Consider the following 12,913-nt stretch of genomic DNA (forward strand, 5'->3'; position numbering starts at 1 on the left):
ACGCAGCATTTTCACTGTTTTGCGAATTTTTTGCTGTTTCGTGAATCTTTTGAAAGATTCGCAAATTTTCCAGCGAAGTGAAACGGGACAGATTCGCTCATCACTAGAGGCCTTGTTTGCCCAAAAGAACAGATCTTTAAATGAATGGTCAGCTTAACATAGTAATAAAATTTGGTTAAAAAAGGCACATTACCATCAAACTAGCACTAGTTAATCAATAGGAAAAAGTTATCCCAAGACACGGAAAAGACTGAAGCTGTTTTCAGTTTAGGAAAAAGAAATCCCTTTCTCGCTATAAAATGGCAACTAGTCCCACTGTATTGTGTATTAAAATGATCTTGATATATAAAATTGTAATACCTAATTATATAATGGCAATTTTATTGTATTTCTATTAATTGCTAGGCCACTGGACCCTTTATTTTAGCTGTCTATTATATTCTGTACTTTTTTTTATGATTTTTTTTATTTTTATAGTGTACTTTTTATTTCTAAACTACACTGTTTATATAGCAAATAATTCACTCTACCATTTAAAATTTTATTCTTGAACCAACAAATGTATTTTTTTAGTTGTAATAGTGGTGTGTAGGCAGCCATCTTAGTGCACTGTGCGCTTGGGGACAGAACAATGTTCTTATAAGGTGGGACACTGTTTTTATTTGTTCTCCAGCATATCAGAATGCTGTTCTGACCCAAAACGGAACCTGGAATGTCACTATCCCTTTAAGCCAATTTTTGGTTCAAGTACGAACAGTTTTTCCAAGACTGTACAGTATGTGAAATCCCCTGTGTTAGCCACTCAGCAGGATGAGTGGTACAATGACTCCCGTCATCATACCTGATCAACAGTCAGCATCTTTGAAGAGCTGATGACATCTTTTAGCCCACCATCCAAAACCCTTGGTCATTATCTGCTAAATATCTAGTCTAAGCCTTCACTTGATGTAAGCAAAACATACACTAAAGTAAACAAATTGCCTCTAGTGGGTTGATTAATGATGGGGAAAAACCCTAAATGTACAGCGAGGCCCCAACGTTATTTGGATTCTAATACTACCTGATGAGATTATATAAGGTATATTTGTCTTATCAAATTCTTCAGAAACAGAAACTAGTGACATAACAGTATTAAATACTCTTATCTGCATGCTGAGTTAAACTTCCTTCATTGCATATGGAGCTGCTGCTACAAAATGAGATTCTGGCACAAGTTAGGGTACTTAATTATAAAATTAGAACAAACACAGGTGCCAGTCTCCATGCCCCTGATGTTAACAGGCTGTCAGCCACATGATTCCCCAAGGCACATCATACATCCCCAGTAACTCTTTTAATACTACTAGAAGATTGAAAAATGTCTTAATTATTGTAGTAAATAATAAAATATATATAAATAGTAAACCAAAAAATGTACAACACACTTAGTGCAAATAAGTGATGAGTGTGGTACCTCAGTACATATTAATTTACTAAGTATACCAGTTGTCACAATAAATGGGAAATGGATAACATGCCCCTGGGCCAGATTCTCTAATATAAAGATGAACTGTACCTGTGAACTGGAAGTTTTAATAAAGGTTTCAAGATAGAGTTTACAAACAGAGAGTGGTTAATAGGGTTCTCTTTAAAGGCAAAAAGTATGAAAGAGTTACTCCAAATTAAGAGTAAAGGTGGCCATACACGTAGCGATTTTCAATCCCACCCTCCACAGACGTTCATCATCAGAATCGTCAGATACGGAGGTAAAAACAGTAGGAATTCTACCTCCTTCTGCCGATTCAGCCCTGAATGTAGACTTTCGTCGGATGCCTCCAATGGTGCCTGATCAAAATCTTTTAACCTGGCCGCTTGGCGAGTCGACCGATATCCGCAGCCTTTTGCGATATCGGTCGGCTAGGCAAGCCGCCATGCACACACCGAATATTGTATGAAACAAGGTTTTGTGCGAAACCATCGGTGAGTGTATGGCCAGCTCAAGGATGATAGTAAGAACAAAACTGTTCCAATAGTACTTGAATACAATGGTAATAGCTGGCAGGTCTCTAAAGCGATCCATATGACATTAGGATATATTGAAACAAGATATAGATGTAGCTGACTTTGTTAGTAATAAACAAAGAATAGTATTTAAAAGGGCAAACAAAAAGAGGATTGTGGCGGGTACATATGTTTGTGCAAGATGTGTAAACTACAAATATATCTAAGGAAAAATCCTTCAGATGTCAAGAGGGGATGTATAAAATCAGTTTGTTTTTAAAACCGTCAGTCCAGTGATGTTGTTTGTATGGTGTAATGCAAAGGTGAGTAAGGGCTCTGGTACACTAGGTAGATTAGTCGCCCGCGAAATCACCGCCGCGTATGCCATCCCACTGGCGATTTACATTTTTGCCGGTGGGATGTCATATCGGGGAGTTTAGTCGCCTGCAACAAGGGAGATTTGTCACGGGCGACTAAACTCCCTTGTGTGCCAGAGCCCTAAAGATACATAGGGAGATCCATTAGTAGATTAATCTTTAGATTGAGAAAACATAGGATCACTATGTTTAAGTAGATTGGAACATTAAAAAGGTTTATGAATATCGATGTCACTGAACTGCCTTATATCAAAAATAGCAGTCCATGTACAGCCCTTCTGAGCCGGTGAAACACAAAGTGAAGTTGGTGGAATGCACAGCCTTCTTAGAGGAGTGAGAAGAAAACAAGTAAAGCTTGCAGCTCATATCAGCATGGGGAGAGCTAAATGGACCAATTGGAGCAGTTCTAACAGCTGTGGAGATGCACCTAAGCAATAAGATTGTTTCATCATTTGGAGGCATGTAGGAGTCAGAGGGTTAGTGCCTGAAAATATTGCACCGATGAAGTAATTATTAGCAACACTTTCTAATGGAACTCTGTGAACTTTGTTAAAGATGCTGCTGCCTCTCCCTTATGCCTCTATACAGTGCCTTGCTGAGTTGGGACAAAGAAAAGTTGCTTAACAGCTGGAATAATTTCTTAATAAACACCACACTATATATGGGACACCATACTCGCTACTAACAACTAAACAATATATTATATCCAGCTCCTCACTTCGTGGGCTAATTATCAAAGAAGGACCTGGGTTTTTATCATTACAATTTTGCGCAATACAGTTGGGACTCTTGGTCCTTTAATTAGAATGAATTGTTCTTTGATGTAATTGCTGTTTTATATCAATTTACAGTATAAATCTTTGTGATTAGTTAAATAATGATTTATTACAGCATATATTTTTCCTTTTTGCTTCCTACTCTGACTTCTGGCCTCTCCCTGTACTTTCTGCCTAGATGTGCTCTAGTCTAGAGGACTTCATCTGTTGCCTTTTGCAAATTGGTTAACAATTTGAGCATGTGTCCGCTTAATTTATGACATAAAGGACAAATGGCAATGTGCAAAAAATGGTCACAAAGTTCCCTGCTTTTTGTACCTTGCCCTGCATGTTTGTAACCAGGGGTGTGTCTGAATTCAATATTTATTCATCAGTCCCCAGCACTTGTTTCAAAAAGGCTTCTGGCTTGTCTAAATGCTGTTTTGCATACCTCAGACATTGATGTTTGTAATGCGGTTGCAGTGGCGTAACTAGTTGCTACTGGGCCCCACAGTAAATTGAATTTAGGGCCCCAACCCATTGATAAGTTAACCAGTTCTACCAAGATATATTGAAATGGCTAATTACTTAGGACCTTGGTGGGCCCTCTACACTCCTGGGTCCCCCTGCAAACGCAGGTTCTGCTTCATCTGTAGTTATGCCCCTCTGCGCCTGCAGGTAAGGTTTTCTCCTGATGACTGTTCCATGCAGATCATGTAGGTGCAAGCAACACTGCACCGTGGAAGGCTGCAACACAGCTCCTGAGTCCAGGTCTGGACTGGAATTCAAAATAATTTCTGGCATTTCAGGTACATAAAGGTCAAACCAGCCTCAAGCAGCCCACTATATCATGTTTAAGGCATTTTACAGCAGCCCCTCTGGCTGCCAGTCTGGAATTTTCTGCAGGTCCTTTGCAGCCATATTAGAGTTGGCCTTTTTGGACAGCAAATGAACTGTTCTCTCTGAAAGTTTCCTTGGTCTTCCATATCTTGTCATGACTTCAACAGCAATTTGTTGATGGCATTACTGACAGTGCAAATTTAAAGCTGGAAGCATTTTGCAATCTTTTCTATAGACTTCCCTTGTTTTTTTTAAGCATCAATTAGCTTCATTTTCAGATCCTCGCTTACAACCTAACAGTCGTTAGAGGTGCCCATGTCTGTTGGCTGACATAGCAAATATTAGGGTGTCATAAATTTTATGAGGTTCTGCTGATGTCAACTGGTTTTGGTAGGCACAGATTTATCTGCCCAAAAATTGTTGCACACCATTTTTCTGCATTTCGCTAGTTTTTCATCATTTCACAAATCTTTTCAAAGATTTTTATTAATCATTAGTGACAACCCCTAATAGCTCTATTGAGGTAATTAGGGCCAGAGACAATGAAAAATATTTTTTATCACAACCATTTTCTTTGTCCCTGTGTTTTAAAGTTTATGAAATAAAACATAACTGCATATAACATTTGTAAATAGGTTGTTTTTTAAGGCACTCATTTTCTGCAACTTTTTCTTTAAAAAATTGTGTAATTTGGCAAAAGCTGCCTGTATATACATACAGGTATGGGACCTCTCAGGACATGGGGTTTTCTGAATAATGAATTTTTCTGTAATTTGTTGGATTTCCATACCTTAAGTCTACTAAAATCATTTATACATTCATTAAACCCAATAGGATTGTTTTGCCTCCAATAAGGATTTATGCAGCTTAGTAAGGATCAAGTAAAAGGTACTGATTTATTACTACAGAGAAAAAGGAAATCATTTTTTAAAAATTTGAGATATTTGGTTAAAATGGTGTGTGGAGAGACGGCCTTTCCATAATTGGGAGCTGTCTGGATAATGGGTTTCTGGATAACAGATCCCATACCTGTATACATATAAATACCTGGGATTTTGTCACTTCGTTAAGAATCATGGCATCTGTTTAGACTCTATCACCTGATTCTCTGCCCAGTTGCTATGTGAAAGAATATGCTAGCCTCCTGAGAGAAAAGGGGTTAATTGCAGAACTGGCTGACTAATTAAGCGGTTAATTGGATTTGAAGGGAGCGTGGGGGTGTCCTTTCTAGTGTTGTGCTGTGATTTCATCCTCCCTCCCCCTCCTCCAACTGGATTTGGGCCAGTCTTATTTTTAATCATGAATCAGGAGACTGTGTGTCATATGCAGGGGCTTTTAAACATAATAACATGTACCTACATTATCATAATCATATATAATTGGACAGGAATAGATTTCTTACCCAGCAAAGCAATACAAAGAGGCAACTTTACCAACAAACCACTATAGCCAGGGGCCTAAACTGGTTTAGTCAGTGAAATCAGAAAGCTCTAAGCCTAAATAGGCAGGTTCAGCCAAGTCAGGCAGCCAGTCTGAAACACCTGAAATGGAGAGTGGCAAGTGTAGTGGTAAACAACAAAAGAATATTTTCTTCAATCTGCCTTTTTTACACGAGCCTAATGTCTGGTCAACATATAAATAAAAACAATGGAGACCAGAATTTTTTGGATGCGAACATCCTTATTCTCTTTTATAAAGCACTAATATTTTCCCCTACTAAATTAATTAAGCAGACATACAGTATATATATACTTGTAATACCAAAAACAATATGTAACAATGCAAAGGATCCATGTAAGCACCAAAGCAAGTTTTGAATTTGAGCAAATACCAAAAACTTCCCAAAAAGTCTCTCTGATCCCTATTAAGCTAATGCTAATCAGAGGGGAGATTTACAGTTTCTTTGAGCAGTTAAAAAAACAAAAAAAAATTATCGCATGACAACATTGATTTGTATTTATGTTCAGATAAAAACTCTGTTATGCATTGAAAAAATTCTCAAATTGTTGCATCACTGAAAGAACTACAAATGGTTCTCACATGTTTTTTCTTTATATTGTAATTTATAAGCTCAACATATAGAGGTCCATTAACATTCGTATTTAATTCATTTTCACAAATTGTATTTTATAGTGCAAAAAATCATGTATTTTATTAAACACTTAAAAACATGAATTTTCTATATTTATTAAGTATAAAAACCATGAAAAACACTAATATAAAACAATACCATCTCATATAAATAATTTAATATTTGTGCTTTTTAAATTTAGGAGTGTTTTTCATGGTAGAAAAATCGACAAAAATTACACAAATTCATTTTTTAATACGTATCCCTACAAACATAAATGAGTGTAAACATAAGTCTTTATATCTATGTTAATAAATTTACACTCAAGTTCATTAGGGATGTTAACCTTGATGGACTTTGGTCTTATTTCCAATTCAACTTGTGTAATAATGTAAATTATTAATGCAAGATTAATTGATTTAATGAAAAAGGGGTTAAAGGTTAATTTACAAACATCCTAACACCCAAAAGAACAGGTTTACTCCACCAATGATTTAAGTGATACTTTTTTTTTTTTTAAGTCTGCCTAATGTCTCCAAACACAAGCCCTATCTCCTAATGCCTTTCCAAATAATAATATAGGGCAATTGTTGAAGGTTTTTGTTGTCACCCTGGTGTTTCCTGCAGCATTCCTGTTTGTGACCATCTCTGAGAAAAATGTTATTGAGTTTACCTACTTTGCCTGTTCAAAGACAGTATTTTGTTGTACTGTGTCTTTGGGTCTTCTACAAGTGATGAGCTAATCTGTCCCATTTCGCTTCGCCATACTCTGAAGCAACTGCGACTTTTTTTTATTGACGCGTGCTGAATTTTTACAGAAGTTTCGCAATGGTCAATTTCGGAAATTTGCTGCAAATCCATGCCTGGCGAAAAAATTTGCTCATCACTATCTTCTACTGCTTCTGTCTGTTTCTGTACTATGGACATAGTAATGGAGCTACCTTTTCATAGAGTATGAATGCTATCTTGAAGGTTGTTTTTAAATAGGCCATTTCAATCACTTAAATCACAGTGGTTAAATCACAGTGGTTTGTGACACCAATGCTTGGGTCAGGAGGAGACACTTTCCCAAAGATATGCAACCAAATAGGGAAGCGGCAGTCTATGAAAAATATGGCTAAAAGGTTCAATATACACTGCTCAAAAAAATAAAGGGAACAATTAAACAACACAATGTAACTCCAAGTCAATCACTATTCTGTAAAATCAAACTGTCCACTTAGGTAGCAACACTGATTGACAATCAATTTCACATGCTGTTGTGCAAATGGAATAGACAACAGGTGGAAATTATAGGCAATTAGCAAGACATCCCTAATAAAGGAGTGGTTCTGCAGGTGGTGACCACAGACCACTTCTTAGTTCCTATGCTTTCTGGCTGATGTTTTGGTCACTTTTGAATGCTGGCGGTGCATGTGGTAGCATGAGACAGAGTCTACAACCCACACAAATGGCTTAGGTAGTGCAGCTCATCCAGGATTGCACAAGGATTGCAAGCTGTGGCAAGAAGCTTTGCTGTGTCTGTCAGCGTAGTGTCTAGAGTATGGAGGCGCTACCAGGAGACAGGCCAGTATATCAGGAGACGTGGAGGAGGCCGTAGGAGGGCAACAACCCAGCAGAAGGACCGCTACCTCCACCTTTGTGCAAGGAGGAACAGGAGGAGCACTGCCAGAGCCCTGCAAAATGATCTCCAGCGGGCCACAAATGTGCATGTGTCTGCTCAAACGGTCAGAAACAGACTCCATGAGGGTGGTATGAGGGCCCGACATCCACAGGTGGGGGTTGTGCTTACAGCCCAACACCGTGCAGGACGTTTGGCATTTGCCAGAGAACACCAAGTCTTCCACTGGCACCCTGTGCTCTTCACAGATGAAAGCAGGTTCACACTGAGCACATGTGACAGACATGACAGAGTCTGGAGATGCCGTGGAGAACGTTCTGCTGCCTGCAACATCCTCCAGCATGACCAGTTTGGCAGTGGGTCAGTAATGGTGTGGGGTGGCATTTCTTTGGGGGGCTGCATAGCCCTCCATGTGCTCACCAGCGGTAGCTTGATTGCTGTTAGGTCCTGAGATGAGATCCTCAGATCCCTTGTGAGACCATTTGCTGGTATAGTTGGCCTTGGGTTCCTCCTAATGCAAGACAATGCTAGACCTCATGTGGCTGGAGTGTGTCAGGAGTTCCTGCAAGACAAAGGCATTGATGCTATGGACTGGCCGGCCCGTTCCCCAGACCTGAATCCAACTGAGCACATCTGGGACATCATGTCTTGCTCCATCCACCAACGCCATGTTGCACCACAGACTGTCCAGGAGTTGGTGGATGGAGGGAGTAGATCCCTCAAGAGACCATCCGCCACCTCATCAGAAGCATGCCCAAGCGTTGTAGTGAGGTCAGACAGGCACGTGGAGGCCAGACACACTACTAAACCTCATTTTGACTTGTTTTAAGGACATTACATCAAAGTTGGATCAGCCTGTAGTGTTTTTTCCACTTTAATTTTGACTCCAAATCCAGACCTCCATGGGTTGATAAATTTGATTCCCATTGATAATTTTTGTGTGATTTTGTTGTCAGCACATTTAACTATGTAAAGACCAAAGTATTTAATAAGAATATTTCATTCATTCAGATCTTATTTTTGTGTTCCCTTTATTTTTTTGAGCAGTGTAAATAGATAGATAGATAAATACACCAAGATGACCGCTTGACTATAACTGTTATGCAGACTTCTTTAACTTTGATTTTTATGTGCCTGACATGATGTAAGTGCTATACTAGGTAGTAGCCCGGGCTGCTTTTTTAATAGAAGTTCTTGACACTATCAAAACCGTGGCTAGCATAGGTGGGGTATGTTTCTTGATCTCCTCTGACTATATCCTTTATCACACTGCAGTTTTCGGTTTCTTTAAATTAAGTCTTTTTTTGTTGCATAATGTAGTGTGTGAAGATTAGACCATTACTGACACAATTCAATAGTTATTTATCAGCTAATTCTCATGTGCCCCTCTGATGGCAAAACAGGTTGACACTTCTAGTACATTTTGTAGTGGTTTTGCAGTGTGTTTGGTGTTCATTATGCAAATGCTATATGCTTATGTTCTGTGTCTCTGTGTCATAGGACATCACTACTAGCACCTTTCCCTCCATGGTTATTAGACATGGGTTGTTTTGTGTTTCTGTTCACATTGAGAAAGGCTATTGTTATATCCGAAAAGTTAGTCTCCACTAATAAATGACCTAAGTGTTTCTACGTAAGACCTGTTTGAGTGTGGACCTTTCATTCGTGGTGGATTTGTAACCTGCATACTGGACTGCGCCCAGGCATCCTACTCTCCAGTATACGTGAGTGCCGGCTGCATTGACTGTGAGATATATACACAATTTTATGACCTTAAACTTAAAGTGGACCTGTCACCCAGACATAAAAAGCTGTATAATAAAAGTCCTTTTCAAATTAAACTTGAAACCAAAATTCATTTTTATATTAACACATTCAAATCCTTTATAAATGCATTTTAAAATCCCAGCTGTCAATCATATACTGCCTGCCCCACCTCTATGCCTTAGGCGGGGCAGACAATTACTTAAACTTTCCATTCAGCGCTCACATTCCCCCTACCTTCTCACCATCTAATTGTGTAGCCAGTGCATGGGCAAGGGCATCTTCAACTCTTCATATTGTTCTCAGCAGTAAGTAAAGAACAATACTTTTGCTTGTTCCGCAATCAGTTTTTGAAGTTCTCCTGGAATCAGAGGCAATAGAAAAGACATAATACTTATCCCTCAGACACTTCTGCAGAGCATCTGTCACTAAGCCCTGAAGGTCAGAGAAAAAAAAAACATCTGCCCTGGGGCTAATGTATGAAGCCATCAGATCCATAGTGGCAAGACCCTATATATCCTGTAGTTAGTTGAACACCCTTAGGTGCAGTGGCCTTGTGCGAGGGTCGAGTTGCCTTAAAATCAGAGACTCTGCCTCTGTGGAGTATTCCTGTCACCTAGACTACAGTCAAATCCTTCAGATAATCATCTGCTCCAGCAAATATTAGCTCTGCTCCCTTTGGAAAAATTTAAACATTTTGTACCTCCTTTTTACAAATGACAGCAGAGACATTGTCACACCTTATGCCATGTCATCTGAGGGATGATACTAAAGCCAACAGGACTTGGAGCCATAAAAAGGAGATAAGTAATCTGGAAGTGCAGTGTTCCACAGCAAACCTCAGGCATCTTTGGTAATGTTCTGCAATTGGGACATGATGGTTGGCATCTTCAATGTCCAGTGAGTACATATAAACTTTCTTGTCTTGCCTTTCTAATTACTCCACACTAAAGTATTAAGTATGCAGGAAATGAATGACCCCCTTGACCAATATTGTCTTGTTTCTTGTCTTAAAGAAGGAACCTAAGATTGAAAACAACTTGAGGTAGAGCTTATGATGCTGAAATTCCAAACAGTTAGCCATTCTTGGTAATGATAATCCAATGATCATCTATGGATTCTCACCAGACAGCCTGAAATTCTTCCCCTTAACTTTTGGACTGTTTTTGGGCACTTTCAGAATGGTATACTGAAAGCAGGTAAAGAGGACTTTTTGGAAAACTAATAAAAGGAAAATGACCTGACATCTAGCTATTAAGTATTTCCTGACTATCTTCTGGATTTGAAAGGTCTTGAATCACCTGTGTAAGCATCTTTTTATTTTTTTCTGAAGCTCAATTTACCCACAAGACACTGTTTGGCAGGAATTTATTATTCCTTAAATTGACTCTTATCCCTTATGCTTTTGAAATAAGTTCATTAAGCATTTTGTAATTAAGAAATTAAGAAAAGGGCACTTCATGTAAGATCCGTCAGAAGCATTGACCAAAAAAGTTTTGCAAGCCCAAGCTTAGTTCTGTCTTGACCAGGGTTCAAAGGCTGATTCTAGATTCTCCACCCAGAACTCCGTGGCCTTTACAACTGTACTGCAGGTTATAATAGGCTTGGGAATTTCTCCTATAATAATAAAAATACCTTTTCAGGTCTGACTCAATGCATCTGTCCACAGGACCCTTTAGTGTAGCAATGTCATCAAATGGCAGGGTATTCTTAGCCTAGTGAACTACTACAGCATCCACCATAGGAGTTGTGTAAGTTTCTTCACATCTTCCTCTTTAAAGAAATACAACTTTCTAAATGTTGATTGCATAACTCGTGTTCATGAAACCACTTCCAATTATGCTCAAATGAGGTCCTTAACATCTTGATTAAAAGGAAACAGTTGACTTTTCCAGGTCCAAATATGAATACCTATGGTCTCCCTATTGGAAATCCAGTATACTTCTGATAACTAGTGCAGGAATCATAGCAGATTCAAAGACAGGCCTAAATTCCTCCTCTGACTCTTCATCTGAAAAGGAAAGTGACTTAAAGGACATGTAAACCCCACACACAAAATTTAATCAGTAAACAGCCTCTTTGAAATCTTTCAATACCTGCCACACTGGTTGTCCAGAGGTTAATAGTAAGACTGCAGCATCCCCTTAATCACTTAGATTTCCATCTCCTCCTGTAACCCACTCGGCCCCCTCCCTCATTTGCTTTGGCTGTTGGCTTGTGGGCATGCTCAGTTGTTCTAAGCTCAGCTTACTAAACACGCCCCCAGTCTAGCAGCCAGTGAAGAGATGGCATTGCTGGTTCCCATAGAAACTCAGCTCTGGCTGTCTGCTTCAATTTTTTTCTCCTGAGCTCAGCTTTACCATTACAGTGCTCAAACAAAGCAGAACTTTTATCAAAGACAGTTCTGCCTGTGTGAGCCTGTATTCTTGATTAAATGTATGCTGAATAAGGGTCTGTGTGTGTATGCTGTTTGCAGATTTAAATGTATCTGATTATGTATTAGAGGAAAAATGGCCACTGGGTGACAGCTGCTATTTGCTTTAGGAAAATGTGATGGTGCTGGCAAGCGGAGGGGATACATGCAGTATAAATGATGCCATTTGGGTGGAGATGTGCCCAACTGATATATATTGTAGGCAAATGTAGGCTTTACATGTCCTTTAAGAGGATTCCTTTTTCTTCCTCTGCCATTGCCACTGGACCATGCTTATGGTCAATCTGTGATGGGCCAAGGACTGAACTTTTTGGGCTTTATCCAAGACATTATGTTTAAAGAGAGATGGCAGGACCTCCTGGCAACTTCCACAAAGCAGGACTGACATACACTTTATTTTGCAGAGAAGCTTCAGGGTATGCTGCACAGGATCCAATATCCTCTGAGGAGCCACTAGTGACTGGCTCCGGGGAATATTTCTCATAATGTTGGCTTCAATATTAATGGAGAGCAAACAACAAGTATAAGTTTTTAGAAAATTAGAGGATTTCCATGTTCCCAGAACTCCCTTACCATAAATACCCCCCCCAAAACATCCACTAACTCATGAACTGACCAGAGCCCCACACTGCACCCTTAATAAAAAAAAAAAAAAGATACAGTGGCATTAGAGTGTCGAAAACATGTATGCAACTATTTTCTTACAGGCTAAGAGGACAGCCAGGCATGTAAACAATAGGTTCTGGCAAGCCAATCACAAAAGAAAGGCTGTTTGTGAAGCTGTAGGGCAAACAATCAAAACCACAAAAACCCCTGTTTTATAGCCTTGCTAACAGATTTTGCCCCTAAAGAAAAACAGATACTCCTTTCCAAGACGAGAGAATAACAAAATGTACTTAGCATGAAGGTTGTAAGCTCTTTTGGGCAGGGCCCTTTTCACCTCTTGTATCGGTTATTGATTGCTTTATATGTTACTCTGTATGTCCAATGTATGAAACCCACTTATTGTACAGCGCTGCGGAATATGTTGGCGCTTTATAAATAAATGTTAATAATAATAATGAAGGTATT

The sequence above is a fragment of the Xenopus tropicalis genome, chromosome 2 (genome assembly GCF_000004195.4).
Source record: "Xenopus tropicalis strain Nigerian chromosome 2, UCB_Xtro_10.0, whole genome shotgun sequence".
NCBI lineage: Eukaryota > Metazoa > Chordata > Amphibia > Anura > Pipidae > Xenopus > Xenopus tropicalis.